The sequence below is a fragment of the Lepidochelys kempii genome, chromosome 5 (genome assembly GCF_965140265.1).
Source record: "Lepidochelys kempii isolate rLepKem1 chromosome 5, rLepKem1.hap2, whole genome shotgun sequence".
Lineage (NCBI taxonomy): Eukaryota > Metazoa > Chordata > Testudines > Cheloniidae > Lepidochelys > Lepidochelys kempii.
Window position 1 is genome coordinate 101,430,226 of NC_133260.1, and position 27,610 is coordinate 101,457,835.

Sequence of the window (27,610 nt, forward strand, 5' to 3'; positions counted from 1 at the left end):
GTTTCACACTGGAGATAGTAGTCTCTTGGCTTGTCCCCTCATGAGCATACATTACTCTCAAATGCTGTGTTGGGACTAGCCTTTCTTGTGGCAGAACTGGCCACGCATAAACGGAAACACCATCTTACAGGGTGGTTCCAGCAGCCACATTTCCCCTGCATACCCTGGTGTTCCAGGAGCTATTAAGTGTAAATGCTTCCATGGGCATCAGTGAAGGATGAATGCTGATTTGGCAGTGTTTTATGTCCACTTCACATCTCTTTTGAATTGCTACCTTGCTGTGATAATGACAAGACATGGACCTCTTTGAAGTTCCTTGCTCAATACAGCTACCTTGCTGGACCGATATGAAGGCCTAGGCTTTTGTGAGATTCTTGACTCAGCATCTCTAGCTTGCTGGACTGATGTCAGCTTCTGAGAACTCATTAGCTCTGTGCCTATATCTTGTCAGTCTGATGTCAAGGGGTACGCTGTTATAGGGTCACTGGATCAGCAGCTTTAGCTTACTAGGAGTATGTCAAGGTACAGACCTTGGTGAGGTCACTGCATCAGCATTTTTATATTTCTGGGCTTAGCACCACCCACTTTTGGATCTCTAGAAGATCGTACTGCATTCTTAGTTTATTGATCTTCAGAAAATAGTGCATGGCCCATTTGTTTTCCCTCTCTGTGAGGAGTTATGAACCCCTCCCAGAAGCTGTGTCTTATAACAACAAGCTGCCAAATTCTGCACCAGCTTCTGGATAGATTTAAGACGTAACAAGATGTAAAATGCATTCCAGCCGCCTAATCTGGAGGTGATACAGGCACAGAGATAGTTGCAAGGTCTGCATCCAAAGGCATAGCCTGCTGGCCATACATGGATGAAAAAAGCTGATCTGGCCACAGATGGGAATCCAGCAGGACTCCTAGAGTGTGTCCTCACAAATGATAGGTGAACACCCTCTATCAGAAGGGGGATGTTATCTTTGTCAGCTCATCTGGTTGTTTTCCTCAGCCAACCAACATCACCTTCATCTTCTCCAGATTAAATCTGAGCCAGCTAACTTCTCATCCACGCCCTCATCTCATCCAAACACTGGGCCAAGCAATCAACTGCTTTGTCTGGATCAGGTGATATGGAGATATAGAGCGTGGTGTCATCAGCATACCAAGGGCATTGAAACCAGTGTCTTTACTAACCCTCCCAGTGACCCCAAATATACATGGAGCAGGAGAGGTGACATAGTGCATGAACATGGAATGTAGAGTCACCCAAGAGCTGCCCTGTCTTCTTCTGCCATCACCCACAGATAAGTCAACAACACTTCCTGACTGAAGACAAGTGACAAATCTAATATTATTATGGACACACACAATCTTCATCCTTGGCCAGGAGATCATCCACGAAATGCAGCCAGTGCAGTCTCATACCCTGTGCCATACCTTGGTCAGTACCCAGAGTATCCCAGATATCCCAGATTATCAAGTACCAAGAGATATGAGGCCACCTGATACTCTGAAGTACTTTGCCATCATCTTTTCAGTAACCTTTGCCAGAAGTAAGTGAGGTACCGGGCAATAATTGATCAGATTTTTCAGTGTCAAATGATCGTTTCTAGAGCAGAGGCTGTACTGATGCTTCTTTAGGAGAAACTCACAGTCTGCCCGTCCCTAAGGAGTCTTTGACATTCGCTACCAACAGCCTGGGAACTTTCAATAAGCAGGAATGACCTAGGTCCTGAGCACAAGCATAGGACAAATTGCTTCCGGTATTTCTAGAGTTTAACCTTAGCTAAAACTTGATAAGAGAAGACTTAGCTTTTATCTCTCTCTCACCCGCCACCCTCTCTGCAATCATGTCTGGCCTTCCTTTATGGTCACAGACAGAGCAGATTAATTCCTAGAGATTTTGTCTGCAAAACAACAAGAAATTTCCTCACAATGAAACATATTTATATTAGCAAATGAGTGGCGACAACTCCGATTGAGCAGGCTTCTCCACCACCCAAAGGGAATCAACTAATTGAGACTTTGCAGATGCAGTGGTGCTGGCAAAGAAACTTCACAATGCCTCTTGCACAGCCACAACATAAGACTTTAAACCCTCTGTGCTAATCCATCAGCCCCATACTGAGACTTCTACCGTGGGCACTCCAGCTGCCTTTCCTCCTGCTTCAGCTGTCACAAGTCATCCACAAACCAAGGTGACTTGCGAGGTCGAAACCCGGGAGAAGATTGTCTAAGGAGCTGTTTCATTGATGGTTGAATTCAACAGGATGTTATAACAGTCCACCAAACCATTAAAGGAGTGGTCACTTAGCAGAACAATATTTTCCCTTGGAGCACTCTACAATCACTCAGGTTCCATTAGTTTTAGATATAACCATCATTCTGACCTCCCATTGGAGTAAACAGGAGATGTGAGTGCTCAACACCTCTGAAGATCAAGCTACTTTTACTGAGTTGCCAAAATGTGGATTTAAGTGACTAATGTTAGGCACCCACATTTGAAAATGTTGGCATAAGTTACTTGCCTATTTCAAGGTTACATGAAGTCTTTGCAATTGTTTGTAAAGTTCTGACATAAACACTGTGATTTTGCTCATGTACAGTTGTTTTTGCGAGAGCCTCCAGTGAATAGATCACTTAATAGACTGAATCCTTTCTTTCTACATTTGAAATTAAAGTGGCTTCCTTCATAATTTACTTTTTACCACAATTCCTTATTCCAGCTAAAGTTTATTCACAGCTTTCTTTAGGCAGCAAAGGCAATAGAGATAATAAATAAAGCCCTCTGGTGCCAGGCAAAAACAGACGCAGTTTGATAGGAAAGTATACTGCTGTCTTGAAGGACCTCCTCAAATATGAGACATAAATCTGAGAAGGCTCTTTTGAAATGCCATAACCTTTCCTTCCTTATGGGAAACTTCTGTTCAAAGAGAGTGTAACTAAAGTTACAGCTCATCTGGACCTTGTTACCCCTAACAATGAATAGTAGAATGATATAGGAGGGCAGAAGCTGCAGAAATGAGCCATTTGGTGTGAGTATACCGTTCAATATCTTCATTATATAATATTCCTCTTTGAAAAAAACCTTCCAGGTGCACAAATGTAGTTTTTTTTTGCTCTCTTTTGTTCAGTGTCTGGAAAATACTAGTAATTGATGACAATCAGTACAGAATTCTCCAGTAGCTAGGTAGAGTTTTAAAGACCTAGCTGGAGCACTTCAAAAACAACCATGAACACTAACCAAAACAACAATGAGCTGATGATATGGGGGTTGGAGGGGAGGGATAAATTACATCTTCTTTGTTTGGGCCAGGGAAGAGTGTTTCCTTGATCCATGACTATCCACTGCACTGTCTGCCTATGCTGGTGTATATTACAATAGCGATGGGGCTAAACCAGGTCCCCAGATTTGAGCCCTGTATCCAGATCTGAATTTTGTATTATAATGAGGCAAATAAAAACCCCAGATCCAAACACTCCTGAGCTTTGTGGGGAAGGGGGAAGGGGATCAGGAACTGGATCTGAATCAGAACATGCCCAAATTTCAGATTGTTTGGAGTTGGTGTTTGGCTTTGCATTATTATAGAGATAGGCTCAAGCTGAGAACATGGTCTGACATGGTGTTTTGGTTCTAGGCCATCTTTGTTATAAAATGACACTTTCTGCACTTCCGGGAATGAGATCACACAGTTCCCACTTTCTAAAGTACAGACAGCAGTGGGCCAGATCCTCAGCTGATGTAAATTATCATAGCTCCAATTTATGTCAGCTGCCACTCTGGCCCACTGTGGTTTAGTCAATAATGAGGACTAGACATCGAGACTCCTGGATTCTATTCCTGACTCTGTCACCGACTCACTGAGCCAGATCCTCTGCTGGTACATGTTGGCGTAGCTTCATTTATTTCAGGGGAACTTGTGCTGATTTGCCCCTAGGATGAGGGTCCGACCCACTGTTTGAGCTTGCGCAATTCATGAAGAAACCTGAGTGCCTACACTAAGGAGTCAGTTGGAGCTCTTGGTGATCGGCAGCTCTGAAAATCAGGCCACTTATTTTAGATGTCTAAACATGGATTGAGTGGCCTTTCAGCATCCTAGTATCAAAGTGATGGCCATAACCTCTTGGCATCTTAGTGTACCCATATGTGGAATGGTTAAAAGCTTTATTATCAGAGCACTTTGTGAAGGTTAATCAACTGTTTGTAGAACATTTGACATCATTGGCTGGATGGTGCGATATAAAAGCCAGATTGTGACTGGCCCTTATAAAGGTCTGCATGAGTCTGAGGACACCAGGGAACCCAGGAGCACTGTGTGAGGAGCATGGCACTTTCTGGTTTTGATCCATTCTTTTTTCATTTCTTTATTAGTCCCTGCCCCTTTCCCATGCTCTATATCTGCCATGGACTTGATCCAGCCCAGGCTTCTTGCTGAGTGTCTTATTCCAGGCTCAGTAACTCCCATTAATGAATAAAATTCATTGTTGGTTACCTGCTCCTTCCAGGTATGTTATCCAACATCCCCAAATGATTTGTGAATGACAAACCCATTTTTACATTTTGTCTCCTCAGTCAATTTGACCACTCCCAACATGGCTCTCTCTCATTATAGAAAATAAAATTAGCTTTTGATTGAGCAAATTAGGTTAAACATATCCAAGCCACATCCACACACAGACAAACAACGGAACATTCATGCCCTTTCTGTGCTGTTTAGAATAATGGCAGTGACAGACAGCTACAGAGGAAATTACTGAAGTTGTCAAACTCCATCTAGTGGAAGGAAAGCAGAAGAGAAAGAATGTGTGGTAACATTCTCGTGCTCTCACTTACACACACACACATGCACACACCGTTTCTCAGTACATTTAGAGAGAGTTAGAAAAGTTAGATCTTTTGTTTGCTGTCTTTGTTTATCGTATTGGTCCTCTTTCCGATTTTAAAGAAAAGAGAGTGCATGCATCTATAGATTGAACTCCTTGCTCAGAATTTCAGTCATGGGATTTGAGGTAACACAACCACATCAAAGTCATAAAAATCTTCTAGCACTGGGCTGCACTAATTTGAGAACTGAAGTTATGTAGACTGCCGAGCAATTAGATTATCTCAGATTACAGAGATTTTCACATTCATGCATGTGATGCGGTGTACTGGCCCTGCACTGGAGAGGAAGGGGTTAGGGCAACACTCTTAGCAGCGGAAGCCCCACCCCTTCAACCCTGCTGGGTATGCTCCAACTGCTGCTGCAATATAAAAGGGAGCTGCACAGCTCAGTCGGGTCTGATTGCTGAGGAGGGAAGATGTACCTCGCTGGCTCCAGCTGAGGAGCAGCCAGGAGCCTGGACCAAGGGAGCAGGAGATGCTGCAGTGCAGGCAGGCACCCACGGGGGCCTCAGGGAGATTACAGGTACCCGCGACACCCTGAAGACACCCAGACTCAGCTACAGGAGTTAAGGTAGGAAGCAGCCCAGGGAGGGACCAGCCAGAGTTCCCTTAGTAGTTGGCGTGCTGTGGGCGGATTGCCTGCCGACTACGTGGCAAACCCTATTGCCATTACCTGGGCTGGGACCCGGTGGAGCAGGGAGGGCCTGGGTCCCCCTATCCGGCCATTCCCCCACTTTCTTGGGAGGCGGCCCACAACCCCTGCGTCCTTCTACTGACTCTGGCCATTGGGATGCGCTTCCCTGCAGACAAGGGGAGTCCCACTGACTCTGGCCATTGGGCTGTGCGACCCTGAGGCAGGGTGCAACCCTATTGGTGATGCCACAGGATTATCATGCCTTGCCCCACCCCAGGGTGACGGGGGTACTGGCCCTGTGACAATGCAGTTCAACATATTAATGAGCCAAAGTACCACAAATAACACTTTACATGGAAAGTGCTACATAAATGCATACAGCACATATCTAGATGTAGATCTCAGAATGGTTTTTAAACATGAGCAAACATTACTCTCCACCATTTTACAGATGGAGCAGCTGACACAGAGAGAGTAAGTGATATGCCCAAAATCACTCAGTGAGTCAGTGGCAGAATCAAGAATATAAGACCCCAGATCGTCTGACCCTCATACCTATGCTAATATATAGCTGCTGCAAGTGAAAACAGGCATACAGTCCATGAAGCGTAATGCTTAAAGGGGCTAGGGGTGTTGTGAAAACCTTATGTCACCACCTGTGCTTTGGAGCCATGTTGTTCCTGGCTGGCTAAGGTCAGTGGGGAAGAACTAGATCCACTCTTAGTGAAGATTATTCCTTGAGGGAGGGCAGATTGATGGCTTCAATTGTGAGAGCCGTTGTATACCCTCACTGCAAAACCCAGCAGTTGATGCTGACAAGTGCACCAGCTATCTTTAGTAATTAATGTTCACATTAAGACTATTGATAAGGTTGTGGCAAAGGAACTCGCCAAGTATTTGACTGTCTCACATCTCCGTGACTCCACACAGGCCTGGGTATGGCACAGACACTACACAGATAGCACTGGTAGATGAGCTCCTCCTGGTGAAGGATAAAGATCAGGTGTCCATGATGATATTGCTACAGTAGGTCTATCAGCTGCCTTTGATACCATTGATGAGGAGTTGCTGTTGTCCTGGCCTTTGAACCCTCGCTGGAGTAGACAAAGCTGAGCTTCAGTACCTTCATTCCTATCTCTCAGAGGGTAGTTTTGGACAATTGCTCATCTACCCTAACCGCTCCCTGCTGGGCTGCATCTTGTCTCCCTTCCTTGTTCAGACTTGTACATGGAGCCATTGGGATAGTTAATGAGAAGCATGGGGTACACTGATTTCAGTGGACTAATGATACCCAGCTCTATTTCTCTCTCTTTCATCCAATCCAGGCTGCAGTGTTAAAATTCCTCACAGATATTTGGTAGAGACTGGGGCATGGCTGAGAGGTAGCTGGCTGAAGCTCCATCGACAGAAGACTGTGGTGATGTTAGTAGGCTGGATAGATCAGCTGGAAGAGATGGTGATGACTATATCTGCTCCTTTAAGTGAGGGTTTGTAGCCGCCATTTGACCCTGAAGTGAGAATCTAGCGGTATTGTTGCATTTTTACAGCTGCTACTGGATTATTTTAACAGTTGTAATAAGGACAACCTTTTGTTGTTTACAACTGGCCTGGAGACTCCAACCATATTTGTTTTTCAGCTGGGGAGCTTGCAACCAGGATCTGTGTCTTTGTTACCTCAAGACTAGATTACTGCAGTGCACTCTGCCTGGAGCTAAACCTCAGATATGCCTGAAGAATGAGGTAGGTGCAGAATACATCAGCCTGCTTGGTGAGTGAAGTTTCTCATTGGGAGCACACGACTTAAGTGATCTGGGAGTTGCATTGACTGCCTATTGTTTCTGGGTGGAGGTTAAGGCCTTCTAAATGGCTTGGGACCTGCCTATTTGAGAAGCTACCTCTCGTGCCGTGCTCAACTGCTGCAATACACTGTGCTTGCAGAGCAAGCTTTAGTGATGGCTGCTCAGCTTTGTAATTCATCCTCTCCCTTGGTTCAGTCTTGAGGACATGAGCTGCAAGACTTACTTTCTAGCTAGGCTTTGAGGACAGAGAGGGACATTAATGACTGAGATTTGTGGCCACGGAGAGGTATTGTTGTTTTGATATCTCTGGTGGGTCATTTTCTGGTTTGGGGGCCACTGCAATTTTATTATGTTACTCTGGTTTTCAATACTGCGTCAAAGGTGTCTAGGGCATCATTGTTATAAAACTAAATAAACAGAGCAGCCTCGCCCAAGATGGAGGAGTAGGAGTGTGCCCTGCCCCTGATGGACTCTGTGTGCCTGTGGTGGTATATCCATAGCTGAATTTCTAGAGATGCTAATTAACATGATTGTAAATTCTAGTGCACACCGGGCACAACCATTTGTTGCTGGTTGTACTTAGGTTTTAAATATGACTAACAACAAATGGTTGTGTCCGGTCTGCACTAGAGTTTACAATTATGTTCAAAACATATGTTAAAACATGACCAAAAATGTAAACATTGACATACCCAACGGGTGCCATAGGTTGTGGCATCTGCAAGCGATCAAGGGATTCAGAAGTAAACCAGTAGCTGCTGGGAAAATCAACAGCCATTAAAACCAGAGCATCGCAATTAAGAGGTAGGTTTGCAGCCTGGAGTGTTTTTTTCCCCCTACAGCTGCTTGCAGTTGGTGAAACTGAGGTGTAAAGAAGATCCCTGGAACCCAGTCATACATGGTACCCAAACTAGAGCCATCTTAACAGCAAGGGTTGCTAAGGTCTGCTGCTGTGGGATGAGTTCTTCTAGTTTTGACTGGAGAAACTGGTATCGTACAAGATTTACCTCCACACCCTTTCCAAAATGGCCCTCAATTTTTCAATGATCCTTCTAGTTGCAGTCCTCTCCAACTGGAAAAATACATGCAGTTCCAATTATTACCATGGCTCTGCTGTTTCAGATTGTACATGTGGGCTGTAATTCTAGAGGCTGGAAGAACAAAAAGCAGTCTGTTTTAAAACCTGACATTGGGCATGTTTGATAGACCTGTATACAAACTTTGCCAGGAATCATAGAAATGTAGGGCTGGAAGGGACCTCCAGAGGTCTTCTGCTCCATCCCCCTGTCCCGAGGCAGGATTAACTATATCTAGACCATCTGTGACAGGTCTTTGTCTATCCTGTTCTTAAAAAACTTCAATGACTGATTGCATAGCCTCCCTGGGTACCTATTCCAGCACTTAACTATCCTTATAGTTAGAAAGTGCTTCTAATATCCAACCTGTATTCCCCTTGCTGCAAACTAAGCTGATTACTTCTTGTCCTAACCTCATAGAACATGGAGAATAATTGATCATCATCCACTTTATAATGGATATACATATTTGAAGACGTCTTTTACATATTTGAAGACTTCTCATGTCTCCCCCTCAGACTTCTCTTCTCTAAACATGCCTAGTTCTTTCTTTTTACTATCAAAAAGCACAGGGAACATTTAGAAAACCATGAGGATATTTATTAATACAGGGTGGCATTACTGTAAAGGGAATGTAATCTGTAACATTTGCTAGTGCTTATAAAATGAGGACTCAACAGACAGGGCAGTAGTACCTTGGATATAGCCTCAAGTGAATTTCCTTATGAGCTTCTCTGCTGTATGTGGTGTTTTCTGATATTCCCATTAACAATAAAATTACTTGGAACCCATCCTCTCTTTCACAATCAGTAGTGATATCGCACTAACTCTCAACACTGAGCACTGCCGTTTATTTTAACAAAACCACTCCTCTATATGTGTTCTAGTCAACATTACTGAGGTGAATATTGTTGGGGGGATCTTGTGTGGGGAGCCAGTGAATGTTAATTTACCACATAAAGCTTTTCTTAGTATTCCTTCACATGGCACAGAGCATTTATTTTCACACAAAATAAATCCCTCTAATTGTAAGTACAATACCTTACTTCTAAAAGGTGTCTGTGTTAGAACTGTCTTTCCTGTGCCCTGATTTCTGACACCTTATTGTAAAAAAATTACTGGTTTGTAATGTTCAATATATTTTAAAGGGACAGTGCTGTGTTTATGACAGGGTAGTTTGCACTGGTAAAAGGTACTGATTCTTCACCATGGGTAACTGAATGTAAAACACAGGAAAATGTGATAAACAGATGTTCTGTCTATCACAGGAGCTTGCAGTTCATATAGTATAGATCTCAAAATTGCCCTTTCTTCATAACATCAAGGCATTTATTAGAGATGTGTCAAACCATAAAAGATAGGTTCAGTCTCTTTAAATTTGTCTGTTACCATTACACAAGAGAAGCAGGTAGCGGATATATAGAGAACAATAGCTTGCTGCAGACTGATTTTTGTTTGTGTAGGGCTTAGAGTCGCCAATCAGGTGTCAGGGTTGCATTGTGCTAGGTACTGTACAAATGAGTAAATCAGAAGACTGTCCTTGAAAGTAACGGAAACTCAAACACTTGGTGTCACTATTGCTCCACAAAAATAGATCTGAAGGGTACTTTATCTGACTGTGAAAAAAGGGTTATTCCTCAGGGTGGAAACTTAGAAGTAGACATTTTGGGTAGTCATTGTGCCTCTAATTTTGATCATTTTCTACTGAAATGTCCGTTGGGGCTGTCATGTGATCTGTAGCATTAAAGTGCCTAGCCACATGCTGATCCAGCTTCTTTATAACAATAACAGATTTGTCATTCATGAAATGCATATGTGAGCACATCTGGTGTGTCCTGTGTGTGTTATTTATGACAGTCCAGATGTTGACATGGTACGACAGCTGAGAGAGGTAGATGTGCAATGATGACATGTTGTATATTGTAGGTTCTGTCAGTGGATATGACTTTAAAAGTGGCTTGTTTTTTTTAATGATCACCGATAGCCTGTCTCTTTGAATCATGGTAGTTAGTCAGTTTTGCTAACAATCTGGTTTCATTCTTTAACATCTGAGGGCCTCACTCGGCTGGCACAAAAGAAACAAAAAGAAAGAAAGAAATTTCAAAGTAAAGGCTGACACTCTCTATAAAGTGTGGCTGTTGTCTGAATGTACCATATTGGGACTTCTTTGTCCCCAACAACCTGCACATCTGAGCCTTATTCAGATCAAAGGTAAAAGCGAGAATTTTCTAACTGCCAACCCTGTAAGCACAGTTTGGGGTGAAATATCAATATGGCATTTCTGCTTCATTCAGCATCACCAGCAACGTAGATTCTGCTTGACTTGATTGATGCATTGAGTAGAATAGAATACAGCTTCTTCCCCTGCAGCTATGTTGGCTCTGCCAAGCTGACAGCAGTAAAAACTTGGTTTTCTCTACAAATGATGCTAATATGACTCAGAAGATACATGTGGCCAAATTCTGCCCACAATTACACCTGTTTAACCCGAAATTGCTTCAATCAGATGATACAAGTGTAATTTAGGATAAAATTTGGCCCACAGAGTGCAAAGAACGTGTTAACAATCTGGAGTTGTTTTGACAGGTATTTTTTTTATCATAACCACTAATTTGAAGTCATATTTCTAAATTTTGTAACCTACTGTAGCAGAAGCTGAACTCAAGTTAATGTAGTTGTGTTGGTTTATAGAGAAGCCAGGTATTAATTATTATTAATAATAATAATATTTATTTTTCCCAGTGATTAATTTGGCCACATGAATTCAAACATATATCTAGGTGCCATAGCTTGATCTGAAAGCAAACGAAAGAATCAACAGCCAGGTGACAATATAGCCAATTCCTGGCTCTTGCAGGCCTGCTCCATTAGTTGTTTAACAATGTTACTTTGGATTTGAACAGTGCTAATACATGCAGGCAGTATTCTGTCAATGCACAGAATCAGTAGCATATATGAGGCTTTTTGAATTATCACTAATGGCTCCAGAATTCTCAGTACATATTAAAAACTCTTCTGAAAACTAGGCCCAATGCCTATTACAGGGGCCACTTTCCGAATATGTTGGCTCTTTACCCTCGTACTATAAAGATGTCTTGCAAAATTTTACTCATTCATGGTGAGTAATGTAATTTGATGGGAAAGCAGAATGCCATCTCCCACCCCCTTGCCCTTTATCTTCATTATCATTGCAAAGGATAGATTTTGTGCCTGGGCTGACATCTTTTCATGCTAGTTTTTCCAGTCTGCCATAAAGACTACAGTAGCCACTAGTACCTGTAAAAGCATAGTTATTAAATACAGGGGGAATACTGTATAAGGAATGGAAGGGACAGAAAGGGGGTTTGGGCAAGGGGAAGGGAAAGGAGTAGGGGAGGGAGACAGTTGTATGGGGGGGGAGGGCAAGGCTCACAGATACAGAATGAGAATGACAGGTAAACTGAAGAAGGGAAAGGGATCTGGGATTGCCTGGCAGAGGTCTGATGTTTTGAGGAAGGGTCTCAATGGTGTGTGTATTGTCCGTTGGGCCTGGGGGAAGGGTGGCTTCAGTCAATACAGTTAGTGGGATAAGTGGAAGAGAGGAAGGGAAGAAAGACAAAACCTGAGAAGATTTTTATAAGGATTCACATTTCTACGAGGTGGAGCTGACCTTTTCAAGGGATTTTGAACATGGGAGAATGCCTGGGCCCATGACCAGAGGGGGAAAAAGTGTATTTAACCTCTCTTGCTACTATTTGATCTCTGTGGCTTCTCCACATTTTTCATGGTGTTTCAGAAGTTTGGTTCCGGAATCTCATGCTTCAGCCAATTATGCTGATTGGCTGAAGTTCCCGTGCCACCCTTGGCAGCATTACCTTTCAAAATGAAGAGTTCTGGGGATAGTTCCTTGGCCTGGTGGCTGGCGTGATAGGAATGTTCTGGGGTCGTGGGGAGAGGGTACCTGTGGGTTGTAACAGAAAGCGAATAATTCAGTTCTAGACCCTTCACTTCCTCCCAGACTGAGATTCTGAAGAATTTCAGTTGGAGACATGCCCACACAAATGCTCTAGTCTGAACTCCTTGCTTCTATCCTCCTATGAAAGTGAGCACAGAAGTGATCTGAAAGGGCCCGCTTGTCTGCACTGGTGCTTCTTGGCCTAATCCCTCACTAGGGATCCACCAATGAGTGACTTAGGATGTAAGGTTCCAGTTCTGTGCCAGGCAGGGCTGAACGTACTCCATTCAATCCTGAATCCAGTTGCTCTCTGTCTGAGTGCTGCTCAGCACCAGTGACTGGTGTGTCCTTCTCTGTAGCCTGTATCAGGAATGAATCAGAATGTTTCATTCTTGTAAGTGATACTTTTTGAGTAAACATCCCCTGGGTTCCTGTGATGTGTAACTAATGGAGTGCTAAACTCTCAGGACTGGTTTAAGACTCAGAAAGTACACGTGTTGCCAATCCATCATGTTCCTAATACTAATTAACATAGCAGGGACACAATAAAGCCCCAGAACTTGCACACATTACCCAGCTCATATTTCCATTTTATAACAAACTCTCTATTGCCCTAACAAAAGCACATATTGGGAAAATGAGACGTGGTCTCTTGTACCATTCAGCAAAAGGAAAAGAGATGCTGAATATCATTTATTATTATTCGTTATTATTGTATATCATATAATGGAATTTTCAAGTCCTGTGCAGGCAGTTACATTTTTACAGACATCATATGTATTCCCCAATAGCATTCACGTATACCATTCCTTGCTGGGCTTGAGCCAGACCTAATGCACACACAAAACTCCCATTGACTTCACTTCCAGTAGGTTTGCCTGTTTTAAGACTCTGATTTTGCTCTCACTGAAATCAATGAGACTTTAGCTGTTGACTTCAATGGAGCACGATTAGGTCCTAAGAATGCAAGACTGGGCCTATTACATTATTCATGTATTATTACTAATATCATTGCCTCTGGCTACTCTTTAAGTTCTCTGTATAATCAGTTTTAAAATATCAGGCAGGTGGACAAACAAACAACACTATTTAGTGAATGGTTGAGTTTATGCTAGATTTAGCAGATCTAAGATGAATGGTCATTATTAGGTACTATAAAATATTCTGCTATTGGGCTTGACTCACTGCTGTGTCACTCCTGTTTTATGCCAGTGGAACTCCATTGATTTCAAGAGTTACACTGAAGTAAAGTGGTGGTGAATCAAGCCCATTCTACACATTTGCACATTTGTATTATGCCAAAATATAAATATATTTGGTGAAATTCTGGCCCCATAGAAGTCAATATAAATGTTGCCATTGATTTCAATGAGGCTAGGAATTTACCTTTGAAATTCTACAGTAGCTCCTGCTGAAGTCAGTGGAATTCATAGACAAATATCTAAGTACAATTTATTCCCCAGTTATTGCTTATCGTTTTGTGTGTTGTACAAGATGCTACCTACTCCAGCCATTATTAAACAAGGTTTTCATCTGGGCAAATGGTGATGTATCCTAGAAGTTGTCATAATAGTCACCCAGTGGACCAGATCCTTGGGTCTTTACTCAGTCAGTCAGAACTTCTGCTGAAGTAAGGGGAGGTTTGCCTGAGAGAGAATCTCAGGATATGGTAGAGTGTTCTTAAACCTGTTTCAAAAATATTTTCGTACCATTGTTTAAAAACACAGGTACTTATATTTCACAGGAATATTGGCAGGTAACTTATATGGATACTTACCAATATAAATACCCAGCTAGTATACAGGTTTCAGGTATGGCCATCTAAATTATTTGGTATCACCTGGGCATTTTGCCTGAAGGACTGCAGCTGCATCTGCTTTGGCACGCCCTAATGGTGAAATGTGTACTGCACCCTCTGGGCACTGGATCAGCTGCCCTAATACAGAACCTTCAGGAAGAGAGCTCATTTATTAAACAAACAGCTAGGAATCAGACTGAAGAGACATTTACCCTATTAAGATTTGACTGATCTTGTAAATGTTCTAAACTGCACAGTACCTCAGGCAGCCCCTTGGAAGAAACACCACTCTAAACCTTTCCAGTGAAGTGAGCACTGGCTTAGGTATTTCAGAGGGTGTTAGGTGCCTAAATACCTTTGAATATCTGTGCCAACAGCAGCTGAAACTCTTTTTAGGTGACTCCTCTTTTAGGTGACTCCTGTGAACAATCCTGTTGGCAAATTGGGCGTCCTGGACATGGTGAAACTCTCTACAGGGCTTTGTCCTTTAAAAAGGAAAAAGCATTAAATATAGGCCTTATCCAATTCCAGCTGAAATCAATGGGAGTCTTTCCATTGATGTCAGCGGAGCTGGATTAAGCCCTGTAACCACAGAACGGGTAAACTTTATGCACTGTCTGAGTGACTGGACACGTTGCCTAGTTGATGGCCAAAGACTGCAATTTGCTGAAGTGTCAGATGTTAAATCACTGACAGTGTGCCCAGTATACCATATGATCTTAGAACAGTTTATGGACTATTCTTTTTGTATTATTACAAGTAAACCTAAGTGCTGAAAAACACTGCAAGTCAATAATGTTTTGGAGTACAGTGCCTCCAATGTTCTTAATATGTGTGCTCAATATATTGCAGATGTGTATAGAGTTACACCTATAATCTCAATAACCTCAATGAGGCTGTACAGGTGTAACCAAGGGCAGAGTTTGATCCCAGTGTATTCAGTGGCTGTACATTTCATGCAGGCCGTTTGCCCTAGATTTGTCTATTTACAAATGATTACATACTGCTGTAGTTTAAGTAAAGCATATCTAATAGATGAATGTATTTTTGGTTTCACGTATATTTTGCATTTTTTTTTAAATATCCTCACCACCAAAACAGGACAAAGGAAAACAAATGTGGCATGTGCTTAAGTGCTTGGCTGCGTTGGGATCAGACTGTTCAGCATCTTGCAAGATGGGGCCATAGGTTTAGAAATGACCAGGACACCCATTATGTGAGTCAAATTTTGGTTAGTCACTAAGCAGGTGCATGGGTGGAAGGGAGGGAGAAGATACAAAGAGCTTTCCTCCTGCTTTCTTCCCTGCACAGAGACCAGCAAGAATCACAGTGGGGAGCACAGCCCCTACTCCCTCTTAAGCACGAAAGGGGCAGAAGCAAACTGAGGGTGAGGCCATTGCTCTGCCCTACTTCCATTGGCGCATGAGGTGGGTAGTGTGCTGTGCATGCCTGGTGAGTGGTGCAGTGAACAGGCCAGTGTGCACTACCCCAAAGTCCCCAAGAGAAATCCTGACTGAGTCAGCCAGAATTCCCATTACAGCTTCTGCACCTCTGCTCCATGCTTTCTTTGATGCCTCTGATAGCTCTTTCAGCAGATGCTAGCCCTGTGTCTGTAAACAAGGCACACTGGAAGAGTCACAGTGTGAAAGGCCCACAGGAGAGCTAATTATGGGTTAAAACATGACCAAATGTGGTCTGCAAAAGATGTAGCAGTAGAAATTCCCCCACAAACACTAGGTAAAATCTTCAGGCAAGAGGACCCATACAGCAAGGTACTTCAGTGCCAACTTTAAGCATGGGAGGCATCTCATTGACTTCAACAGGACTCTGTGTCCTCCCCCTCACCCCTGCCTCCCCATCTTCTGGCCTTCAAACAAGCCTCCAGCATCACCAAGCTCATCATCAGAAGCAAGTTCCCCACAGACCAACACACTCCAACTCAAAGCAGCACCGGGCCTTGACAGAACAACAGCTGCAAAACCTGCAGACATATCTCCAATGCTACAATGGTCAATACCAATCACCCAACAAAACTTTGAAGATCCAGGGGTCCCACACATGCCTATCACAACATGTGATGTACCTCATTCAGTGCATTATATGTCCCAACAACTGTGTGGGTGAAACCAGACAATCACTGTTTCTCAGATGAACTCACAGAGTAAAATGATAAGACACAAATAACCTATCATCTATGAGCAAACTCTTTTCAGAGTGATCGCTCCATATCTGACCTCTCAGTCCTCATCTTCAAAGGAAACCTGCACAACACCTTCAAAAGAAGAGTCTGGGAGCTTAAATTCATAACTTTGCTGGTCACTTAAAACCAGTTTCCCTGTTCAGATCATGGTTTTTATGGCACATTACAACAATTTCTAAACTACTAATCAGAAGTGCAAGTAGGGTGTTACACTCCAGTATGAAGTACCGGCAACAGATTTTTAGTGGGTATGGGGTACCAGAAAGACTTGGGGAAGCTAGCCCCTCCCCACCAGAGAGGGGTGGAGCTGCACTCTTATCCTTAAAGGAGCAGAATGTGGCTAAGGAGGGCATTCATTCTTTATATGGGTTTAATAGCATAATTCATATGCTAACAAACTTATACAAAGGCTTTGTTTAAGTTTGTTATCATATGTATTGTGCTGTTAAGTTGGTCAGGAGTCCTCAAGAGGGGATGGGTGGGTGGGACTGAAGGTGTATAAACAGTGTTTTTGATTCCTGCTCCAGCCTCTGGCTTATGAACATATGGCCAGAATGATGGGAGCATTCTAACCAAGGGACTGAGGACTTTAAGGTAATCTGGAGCCTTCATATTTCCTTGATCCTTTGTACCATATCCAACTCATAAATCCATCTGCAAAGACTGTTCTAGCCTCACTGATTGCTGATGTCCATTGCAAGAGAGAAAAAGATCAGATGGCTGCTGACTTTCTCACATGAGTCAGCAGCCTTTGATACCTGTGGTATAAGCAACATAGCCGTGCTTGAGTGGTTTTGTTCATTCTTCTCCAAATGTCAAAGCCTGTTCCCATTGAACTCAATAGCAAAACTCCTTTTGATTTCAGTGGGAACAGGATTTGGTCCCGAGAGATCAGAGAATGTGATTTTGATCAAGTGCTTATCTGTCCAGAGACAGTTCTCATGCACGTTCTGCCAGGCCGATTTTGATTGCCCCTCCTGTATGTCATGCTGAGGAAAATAATAAAACAATTTGGGCTGTAGTTCTATCATGCTGCACATGGCACACACCGTTCTGTGCCTCTTTTCCATCAAACCCCGATGGCGCAGCATCTTTGCTGTCCTAGTGCCTGGCAGAGAGCAATACTTAGGCCTTGTCTACACTGCCACTTTACAGCGCTGAAACTTTCTTACTCGGGGTGTGAATCCCCCTCCCCCAAGCTATGCAAGTTTCAGCGCTGTAAAGTGGCAGTGTAGATGCTACTCCCCTCGTGGGGGGTGGGATTTTTTACAGCACTGGGAGAGCAGTAGTGAAGATGTACCCTTAGATAAAGGCAAGCTGGCGGAAGCTTAGTCTGGACATAAGGGAGGCACTGATAGGGTGTTAAGGGAAAGTGGGGTGAATGTCCTTCCTATCCTTCTTTCATTTAAGCAGTTTTCAATTTGGGGCGTTGCTGGATCCTCAATGACACCTGGAAGTACAGGTGGCACCAGGGGCCCAAAGCATCATTTTACAACTGCATCTGCTTAACAGAAGCAAAATGAGGGTGAGGCCATTCTAACAGATGCAGTTGTAAAATTTTAGACCGGTAAGGGGGTTGTCGGAGGGGACGGGGAGAGCATGGGGGCCCCGGGCTGGGGAGGAGTCACATGGAAGGTCATGTGGGCAGTACTGGCAAGAACCATTAGGTCCAGATTCTGATAACCCTATTCATGCTGAGTAGCACCTTGTCCATCAGTGGTTTCATTGACCTCAATAGGACTATTTGAAGAGTAAGGGTATAACAATGTGGCTTTTAGGGAGGGCTGAATTACTGTGGATAGATGTGGCCTGACTCTGCCTACCTTATTTTAACCATGTGCCAGACTGGGATGCCATTTTTCATGCTGACTAGTACCATACTCTCTAATAGTCCTGTTGATTTCACTTAACATATCAGAGTAGCAGAATCTGCCTAGCTATGTCTAGGTGAATGGACTTAGTGAAGCGCACTGCTATACTAGTACTTACTTGATTTAGCAACCAGATTTCGTTTCCAGAATTGTAACCACCCCATCCCCAGCTCTTTCTGCATCTGTTTGACATTTGAATAAAGCTGCCAGACTGCAAACAAGTTTGGAGACAACTTCTCGAGCAAACTCTGCAGCGACACTAAAAATATTTTTGGCTGAGGTATTTTCTAATGCCATATATTAAAAAGTCACTAAAATTTATTGGAGTAGATACTTGCCAAGCTACTTAAGACAGTTGGGAAGATTGTAGTGAACTACATTAGTTGCTGACTTGACAATTTGCTACGCTCACCGCTTGTATATTGAATTCTTGATATTCACGCTGAGAACTGATCTTTCTAGTACCTTTTAACAAAAGACCTGCCAACGGTGCACTGACTTATTAAATGCTGGCAAATGAAAGCTCAGCCTTGTCTACGAGCCCCTGAAAAGCTGCCCACGGTGGCATTCGCCCCTCTAATTGTGACCTTTGTTTAAATTCAAAGTTCCAGCTCTTTTCATCTGACTCCTTCCCTGTGTACCGTGGCCATGAGTTTCAAGGCTTCAGAAGAGCAAGCACCATTTCAATGGAATCGGTTTGTTTCATTGACATTTCTAATTATTAACAGGTTTTGTATGATCGTGGTTGCTGATATTACTGCAGTATCAGTGAAGACGGGGCTAGAATGTACCCTTCCAGTACAGACCGGATTAGGAGTTCCGGGGGGAGTCAAACAACGGATCTTAGGAGCACCCTTACGGAAGGGAAGCTAGCCCTCTGTGCCATGGTGGGTCAGCTCTGTGGGGATCCATGGTCCGTCCTCCTCCAGGCTCCTTTTGGAAAGGCTTGCTCCGCAGGGATACTATCAGGAAGTAATTCCTGTAAATAGAAGAGGGTAGGGGGTGCACCCTGCCTAATTCAGGGCCACCCTGATCCAGAGCTCACAATCAGCTGCTCACTGATGTCGATGAGTCTTTCCATTGACTTCAGTGGGCTTCTGATCAAAGCACATCTTACAACATATACGGGGAATAAGGAGGCACTCCAATTTGCAGGTACACTGCTCCCCTTTTACAGCCAGTGACTTTAGTTCAGGTGAAGAGCAGAAACTAGCCCGCTATGTGAGTCCAAATGAGTATGAGGCTCAATTCTGGTCATTTTATTAATGCAAACAGTCCACTGGGACCACTCACGCAGCTAACAGAATTTGGCCATATAATGTGCAATGTGGGTGTGTCAAGTAACTATGAAAGTATCCGTGTTTGCATTTCCTGGGTGTGTATTGTGTCACTAGTCTGTGTTTAGTGTATACTCCTGCAAAGGAACAGTCGAGAACTGCTACTCTGACTCTGCCCCTACAAACGTGTGGCTTACAAATGAGACAAATCCATAGTTCAATTTTAAATTATTTAAAAAATGAAAAAGTCACAAATTCTCAGGAATGCATACAGGGCCCGGTTTAAAAGCCCCCCGACGTGAAATCAAAGACTTATTGCCCTCTAAACGGCGCTCATTGGGGGAAACTTCTGTTTGTTTACTGTTATTTTTAATCAAAGACAAAAAGTTGCCCACATTTTACTAGCTGGATAAGGCCACCGAATAGGACAATCAAATGTATTCTTACTGCTACTGAAGTCACTCGCAAAACTCATTGATTTTAATAAGCGACGGTTGGAACTGCTATATATATAGCAGGGAGAAATCCTTTGATATATATAATCCAGATCCTTAGCTCGTGTATAACAATTTAATACCTTTGGCGCCCCCACCCCCTAGGGTTCTGCTCTTTAATTGTAGAGAAATGGTATAAATGAATAAGGAAAGAATACAGGAGAACATAAAAGTAGAAAATCATCATCCTATTTATAAAAAGAAAAGGAGGACTTGTGGCACCTTAGCGACTAACCAATTTATTTGAGCATAAGCTTCCGTGAGCTACAGCTCACTTCATCGGATGCATTTCCACTGAATGAAGGGAGCTATGGCTCATGAAAGCTCATGCTCAAATAAATTGGTTAGTCTCTAAGGTGCCACAAGTCCTCCTTTTCTTTTTGCGAATACAGACTAACATGGCTGTTACTCTGCATCCTATTTATAGCAAACAAAACTGAAAGCAAGTCTCTAGTAGCGTTTCAATATCTGACGTTGTATGCCCCTTTTAGGGACTATATCCACACTGATCTTTCCATTCCTTTACTGCTACGATTCCTTAACGCTGGTAAAGGGCTCTGGAGATGTCTAAGTGACGTTTCTGATCCCACAACGATTTCACATTTTTCTCTCTCCTGTGCAAAATGCCCCCCCCCCCCGTTCCTAACGAGAGTAACTAACCGATGCGAGACACGGTTCTGCTTCGCATTCCTGTTGGGCTGCGCTGATGCGTGGAGCGTGGTGAGCGCAGCCTGCCCGCCGGAAAGCATTCCGCGGTCCCGCTCGCCCTTTGGCAGCATGTACACAGACAGCAACGGGAAGCCCTGGCCAGAGTGCCAGCCCCAAAGGACTTCCCACAGAGAGAGAGAGAGAGATCATGGGGCCGCGAGATATGGACAATTTGTTTCAGATTCATTGGTAACGTCTCTGACAAAACAAGCTGCCGGGATCTCCAGCGTTTGGCAATGTAATCTGCTTCAGGCAGTGAGAAGAGAGGGCAGGATCAAAGCATTCTTCCAGTGGAAATTGCACCCGGGGTTGCCGTTTAGCTAGCCTGCCCTAACCTTGCTAATAAATTTTCCGGGAAAGAAAGGGGCGGGGGAGATGAAGGGGGCAGCAGCACCTGCAGCCCTGCCATCTCCCCCACATGTTAAATCAATGCAAAGAAACTCTGCCCTGCTCGCTACAACCCTGGGCAACAACGCGCCAGAGGCAAAGATTTCAAAGAAGCTTTCCCCCCTCGGAGTCCTTAACACTCTTGTAGCTCCCCCCCCCCCTTGGAGGGCTCTAAACGCAGCCCTTTTACAGACAAGGACCACGGCTGTCAGTAGAAACGATATAAAGTCTAGTCACCTTCCACTGTCCCCCTAGCTAGTCTGCTGTAGCTTGGCTTCCTTTCCCCATCTACTATGCGGGCATTTAGGACTGCCCTGCTTCCCATTTGCTTCTCTCCGATAAAGGTTGCATTGCAGTGATTCTACTCCAGCAGGAAGAGTTGAAAACGCCCAACTCTCTGAGTTGGTTGCATTTTATTTGAACCCCCCCCCCCCCCCGCCACGCAGATCACATTCTACAAACTCCTGCAGACATATTAGGGATGCGACATGAATCGGTGCAAAACGCCACCGTTTACAAATGAAATAAAACATTGGAAGCCTCATGAGAATGTCTTTTATTTTAGAGGCATCCGTTAGATCACATTGTTTTAAACCCATTCAGATAAGGAGGGTTCTCGCCAGAGCAGGAAGGAAAGGTGTGGGAACTTGAGAACGTGTCGCATTAAAACTTACGATTTTATGAAAAGTCACCATCCTTTGTGAGCCTAAAATTCCACGCAGAATAGCGAAAACTGCACCAAAGGTGCCAAGCATCTTGTTTTCAACCTAGCCTTGTTTCTGAGAAACATACACCGTCCCAGCCACGTTGGCTCTGGCTCCAGCTGGGTTAGGAAAGGACTGGCCAGGTACATTTCACTAGTTTTCCCATAGACAGGAGCAAAGAAGCACATGAAGATGAAAGGGTGGGGGAAGCGGTGAACAGCAGTGGTATCTCTCAGGAGCTCCCCCGCCAGCAGATGTCACCTTTCCTGCTCTGCCCACCCATCCCACCCTCCCTCCAACAAGAGGACTGTGTATTGTACAAAGCCACGACTTGCTGTTACAAGGAGCTCTCGTTGTAGAAAAGAAGTCCCCATCTATTCCCCAATAGGCTATTATCGATTACTGATGTTTTGGGGTTTAACCTCATCCGTGCCTTTAGCTGAGGGCATCATGGCCGTCCGGCCCGTGCAACAGAGAAGCAGAGGAGACTCTGGCTTGCCATTTCCCCCCTTTCACCAGAGAAAATGTGTGTGTGGTGGGGAGGGGGGTGTAAACGTGGAGAAGGAGGCAAAAGCTGACAGACCAGTACTCCAGGAAACTACTGATTTATAGGCTGCTGGCCTGCAGGTGTGTGTAGCTAGCCAGACTGATGACTTCTCTGGGGCTGTGACCGTGCTCGTGTTAAGAATCAGCTTAGGAGTCTCGGGTCGGGGTGCTGCATTAAAGACTTGTCCTCTGTATCCCCAGTGATTGAAGCCAGGCTTACTGAGAGAGTGGGATTTCTTCGGCTAGCTTTCTGGCTTTGGGAACGAGCCTAGGAATGACTCCGCGTTCAGCATCCTTTGTTGCTTCATCGCTTTCTTGCAACTTGTTTTTTGCCTAGAAAATTGCTCAGCGTGACCAACCTTCCTGTGTAAAACAATCTGATAAGCAGCCTGTCGTCTGCGTGTCTACCCGAAATAGGTATCAGATATGCTGTACAAATCCTAATAGGTGGCAACATAAATATTCGACTGATTAATTGACTCCGTTTGTCAGTGCAGACCAGGTAACCTATACAACTAGATATGCCTGGAAAATAATAATAAAAACAAAATATTTTTTCTTCTACATTTTTGTAATAGGACTTAATAGATTTTTTTTAATTATATTCTTGCTGTTGCCTGTATGTTACACGTACGGGGTGTGCAATAGATGTGATTAAACATACTACAAATCCCAGGGAATCTATGGAAACCATTAAGCTAAAACATAATATACTGCTACATGACAGATTAACTGGGCAATTGGATGTTCCAGTGAATTAAATATTATCATATTTTAAGAAAACATTTGATTCTATTGCTTTGCTAAACGTCATGTAGAAAAGAATAAGGGACTGACCTTGCATTCCTTATTAGGCAAACTCTCACGGACATCAGTTGGAATAAAGCACATAGGGTCTGGGATACATTGTCACTGTGGACACTAATGTTAAATAGAGAAAGTGTTATACATAGGACCAAATGCGTCTGTGCTCTGTGGCGTTGTGGTGGGGATGCATTTAACCCAGCTGATGAAAAACGAGATGAAAGATCTATCATTCTGTTTTTGCTATTCAAGCTAGCACAAGAGTTCTTTGGCGGAGCTGAGGATGTTTCAATCTGCTTTACAATAAGCCACTTGAATGAAAGGCTGCATAGTTGTACCTCTGTTCACCAGAGTGATCTATGCTATGCTATTGCTGGGTCAGCCATCAGAGATCGGAAGTTGCTCCTTACTGGAGATCTTGTAGGATCATACTTGGGATGAGGAGGATACGCGTTTCAAAGTCTTCTTTTTAAAAGGACGGGGTAATGAGAGCGAGACACCCAGTTATTATGGTGATGAGGACCATATAAGGTCCATAAAATAGATTTGGAATGATGGTTCTGATCCACAAATAGCGTCAGAGAAGCCTGAACGGGTAGAAAGACAGATAATATAGACAAAAAGGAAGAGATTCAGCAAAACTTGAGGTCATTTAGGCTCAGGCTGTGAATGTGTAAACAAAGGACTCTATTATTTACACTACTTCGTGTTTCCCATAGGTAAATCAAATTAGAAAGCAACAACTAAGTATCACGGTTACATTTGTAACGTATGGGGGCGGGCAAGGAGGGAAGCCCGTACATGTCCTGCAAAAACTGAACACAAACAAGAGTGAAGAAGAAGAAAGTTATACAAACATGCTTTAAAATCATGGCTGGGTTTCACAGTTCCCCGCGGATAAAGTAAACACTAGGCGAACTGTTTTGTAATTTACTATTGTGACAAAGAATTTTACTTCGTAATTTGGTATCGGTTTACAAGCAAAGGGGACTTCTGTTTCCTAACCTAACAGGTCCTTTGTCATGCCTGTCCCTTTTAAGAGGGACCCCAAGGGGGAAAGTGAAATTCCTTGGGTATTTGCCTTTTAGTCATGCTTATAAGTCAAACAGTAGCCCGCGTCTCTTTTGGGATGAATAATATCAGCCATCAGGAGATGCACTTTCCCCCCAGTCTCCCTCTTTACATAACACTCAAAGGTGCTGCGGGTCAAAGAGGACAAATGTTCTTGAAGCTCGGCGCGTTTGATGTTCTGGGGCGGTGGAAGAGCTCCTGACACCTCCTGCACTAGCCAAAGAGGTTGGGTGAGCTGGGAATGTTCCGCAAAGCTAATATTGACAGAACCGCCCAGGAGAGTTCATTGAATTGCACGGAAGGGAGCAGGGGTTCTGGCGACACAATCCGGGCCTAGGTTTTGGGAATCAGGCTCAGGGTGGCCCACAACATTTTGGCACCAGAGGTGGGGAGCTCAAATGACATCCCCATGCCCCCTCGCTTGGGCCAAAACTTTGAAAGGTCTCAGTTCTGCCTTCTTCCTGTTCTACCCCTCTCCTGGTACTGCTCTGCTACCTACCCCAATAAAGGAGAACTAACAACTTAAAATGCCTTGTTCAAAAATTTTAAGTAACACTTAACTTCAAATGCCTGAACAGCAAATGTAACTTTTCTTGTCTGCATAGTAAACACTGGCATTTTTATCTGTTTGAATAATCAAAGTGGTGCTTTCCAAGTGCCTTCTTGGCTGCAAAGATTTGAACTGCTTCCTGAAGGTCCACAGTCTGGGCCACTACTGAGATGCTCTACTGAGATGGTTGCAAGGCTGACCAACCTCTCCTGTGTCATTGTTGAGCATAGATGTGTTTTTATTAAGGTGAGCTTGGAGAAGCCGCGTTCTCCACTGGCAACTGTTACAGGAAGTGTTAGAAGTATGTGAAGAGCAACAAAAGCATTCGGAAAGAGGGTGGTCATCTTATTTGTGCACATGTATTCCAGAACAGCCTTTGGAGTTGATCCTGCTGAAATGTTTCTTGAAAGGGCTTTCAGTTCATCCCCTACATCACTCGCATCACTCAATATCGCTCAATATTGCACATGTGTCAGCACTGTCTCTAATGCCCGGCATTGCTGGTGTGGGTCTTCTTCAGGTGAGGAGTTTGGGAATATCACACAACATCCCAAATATACTGCTGCGTGAAACGTTCTTCAACTGACTGTGCTGCAGAATCTAGCACCTGGTTAAAGAATCCGACTTTGAATTGTTGTTTGGGGTCTCTTATGGGATTATCCCATATCTCGTAATCAAAATGTCGTCTTCTTCAGTGACTCTTGTATTCTTGAATGGGTGGGAAAATAGCTTCAGTGTGAAGTTCCTCTGCTAACTTCTGTGCACTCTTCAGAACGTTTTGAAATCCCTCATCTGACCGGTAAGCCTGTAGGTATGACTTTGCTTTGTCCAGTTGTTCCATTGCTCCAGATATATCAAGGTCAACACCTTGGAGTCTCTTGCTTACAACATTTATTTCAAACAGTATGTCATGCCACAACACTAAGCCACACAGAAATGTGAAGTTATGTATGTTTCTGGTAATTCCATTTCCCTCTGCCACTGTTCTCCCATGAACAGTTCCTGTCATAGCATTATCCTCCATAATGGCAACTATGGCATCATCTATCTTCCCAATTTGATGTTTGATAGGCTTTATCACCTCCACTCGACTTTCCCATTGTGTGGCACTCAGTGGTTTGTTTCAGTGTCAGAGAGGATATTCCCAGATGTTGCTTCAAAATTTGCCATCGGTCAATTGATGCAGAGAAAAATACATAGATGCTTTGAGTTACATTAAAAAATCCAGCAGCCTCACTAGAAGTGGATGCTGCATCACTGACCACCAAGTTCAGTGAATGAGAACTGCATGGGACAAAAAAAGTTAGAGGGTTTAATTCTCGGATCCATGTCTGCACTCCTCTGTTCTTTCCTCTCATGTTGGCACCATTATCGTAGCCCTGACCTCTCATGTCAGCTATCGCAATTCCCTTATCTTCCAGCTTTTTAAGAAGCACCTTTGTCATACCAGCTCCTGTAGTATCATCAATGTCAATAAATTCTAGAAAATGCTCTCTGACAGTCACCATGGCAGGGACATTTTCACTAGGTTCTGTTGTTGTTACAAAACTCACCATTAAAGTCATTTGTTCCGTATGGCTGATGTCAGGTGTGCAGTCCAGAATAAGAGAGTAATATCTTGCTGACTTCAGATCTGCCACAATCTTCTCTTTGACTTTTGTTGCCAGTAACCATATGATCTCATTTTGAATTGTTTTTCCAAGGTAGTGGTGTGTGTACATTTCTTGGGTGATGACTCTTCTTAGACTCCTGGAGCACAGCATCAAACTCAGCCATCAGCTCCACAATTTTAAGGACATTTCCATTGTTTGGCACATACAGCTGATCTGAAGTGCCACGCAGTGCTAGGTTTTGGGTCAAGCATTCTCACAATGGCAATGAGCCTTTTCAGAACATTTTGCCAGTAAAGAGGCTCTGATGCAATCTTCTCTTGATGCTGATCATCTATGGTGGCCTTTAACCTTAGTCTCATCTCAAGCTCTTTCCACCTATGGAATGCTCTCTGGTGATTTGCTGCCTTCTCATGGCATGCCAGATTTCTAGCCAGATTTTTCCCGTCCTTTGTTCCTGTAGAACCCAATGTGGCTGGAACATTAGACTGGAAGAGTTTTCAACAAAACAGTGTACAGCATTCTGGGTTTTTGAGTACATAAGCTATGGCCTCTCACCATTGGGGATTTCACATCAGTAATGTGTTGGATGGAAACTTCTGTTTTCATTGTCTATGGGGAACATGAAGTTTTTCACTTGCTGTGGCCCATGCAGTACAAGGAAGTCCCTCAGGCTACTGCTCAAGTGGGTCCGCAGTTCTGGATCATCTAGACTTAAGGAACTAAACTCTCCTGGAGATGCTAGAGAGGTACATAAGAGGATCCTCCTCCTCTCTCTCCCTGCAGCTCCTGCTGCTTTCTATTATTCCCTCTCACCTTTTCTCCTGCCTGCCTGTTATGTCTCTTGTGCCCTCCTTCCTCCAGCACAGCACTTCACCATCTCTGTGCATCTAGAGCAGAGAGAATACATATGCACCAGCAACAGACACAATTTTCTACACTCTGGGCCCTAGTGGTGCTCCCCCCCCCCCCCCCCCCCCCACTGTCTGGCACCTGAGGTGGCCACCTCAGTTCGCCTCATGGTAAGGTCAGCCCTGATTAGAGCAAGTCCAATTTAAAAGCCAGGCGATCAATCCTTCCAAACCTTGCAGTCCTTACTGAACAAAAATCACCACTGACACCAGCTTTGACACTAGGGGAATCCCGCCCCTGCATGTTTGCAAAGCTCTCAGAAGTGACTATCAATATAAATGAATTGACATACCAAACTCCAGTCGATAGCCAAGTAATTTCTCCAAACCTAAACACATGCAGGGAAGAAAATGTGTGTGTGT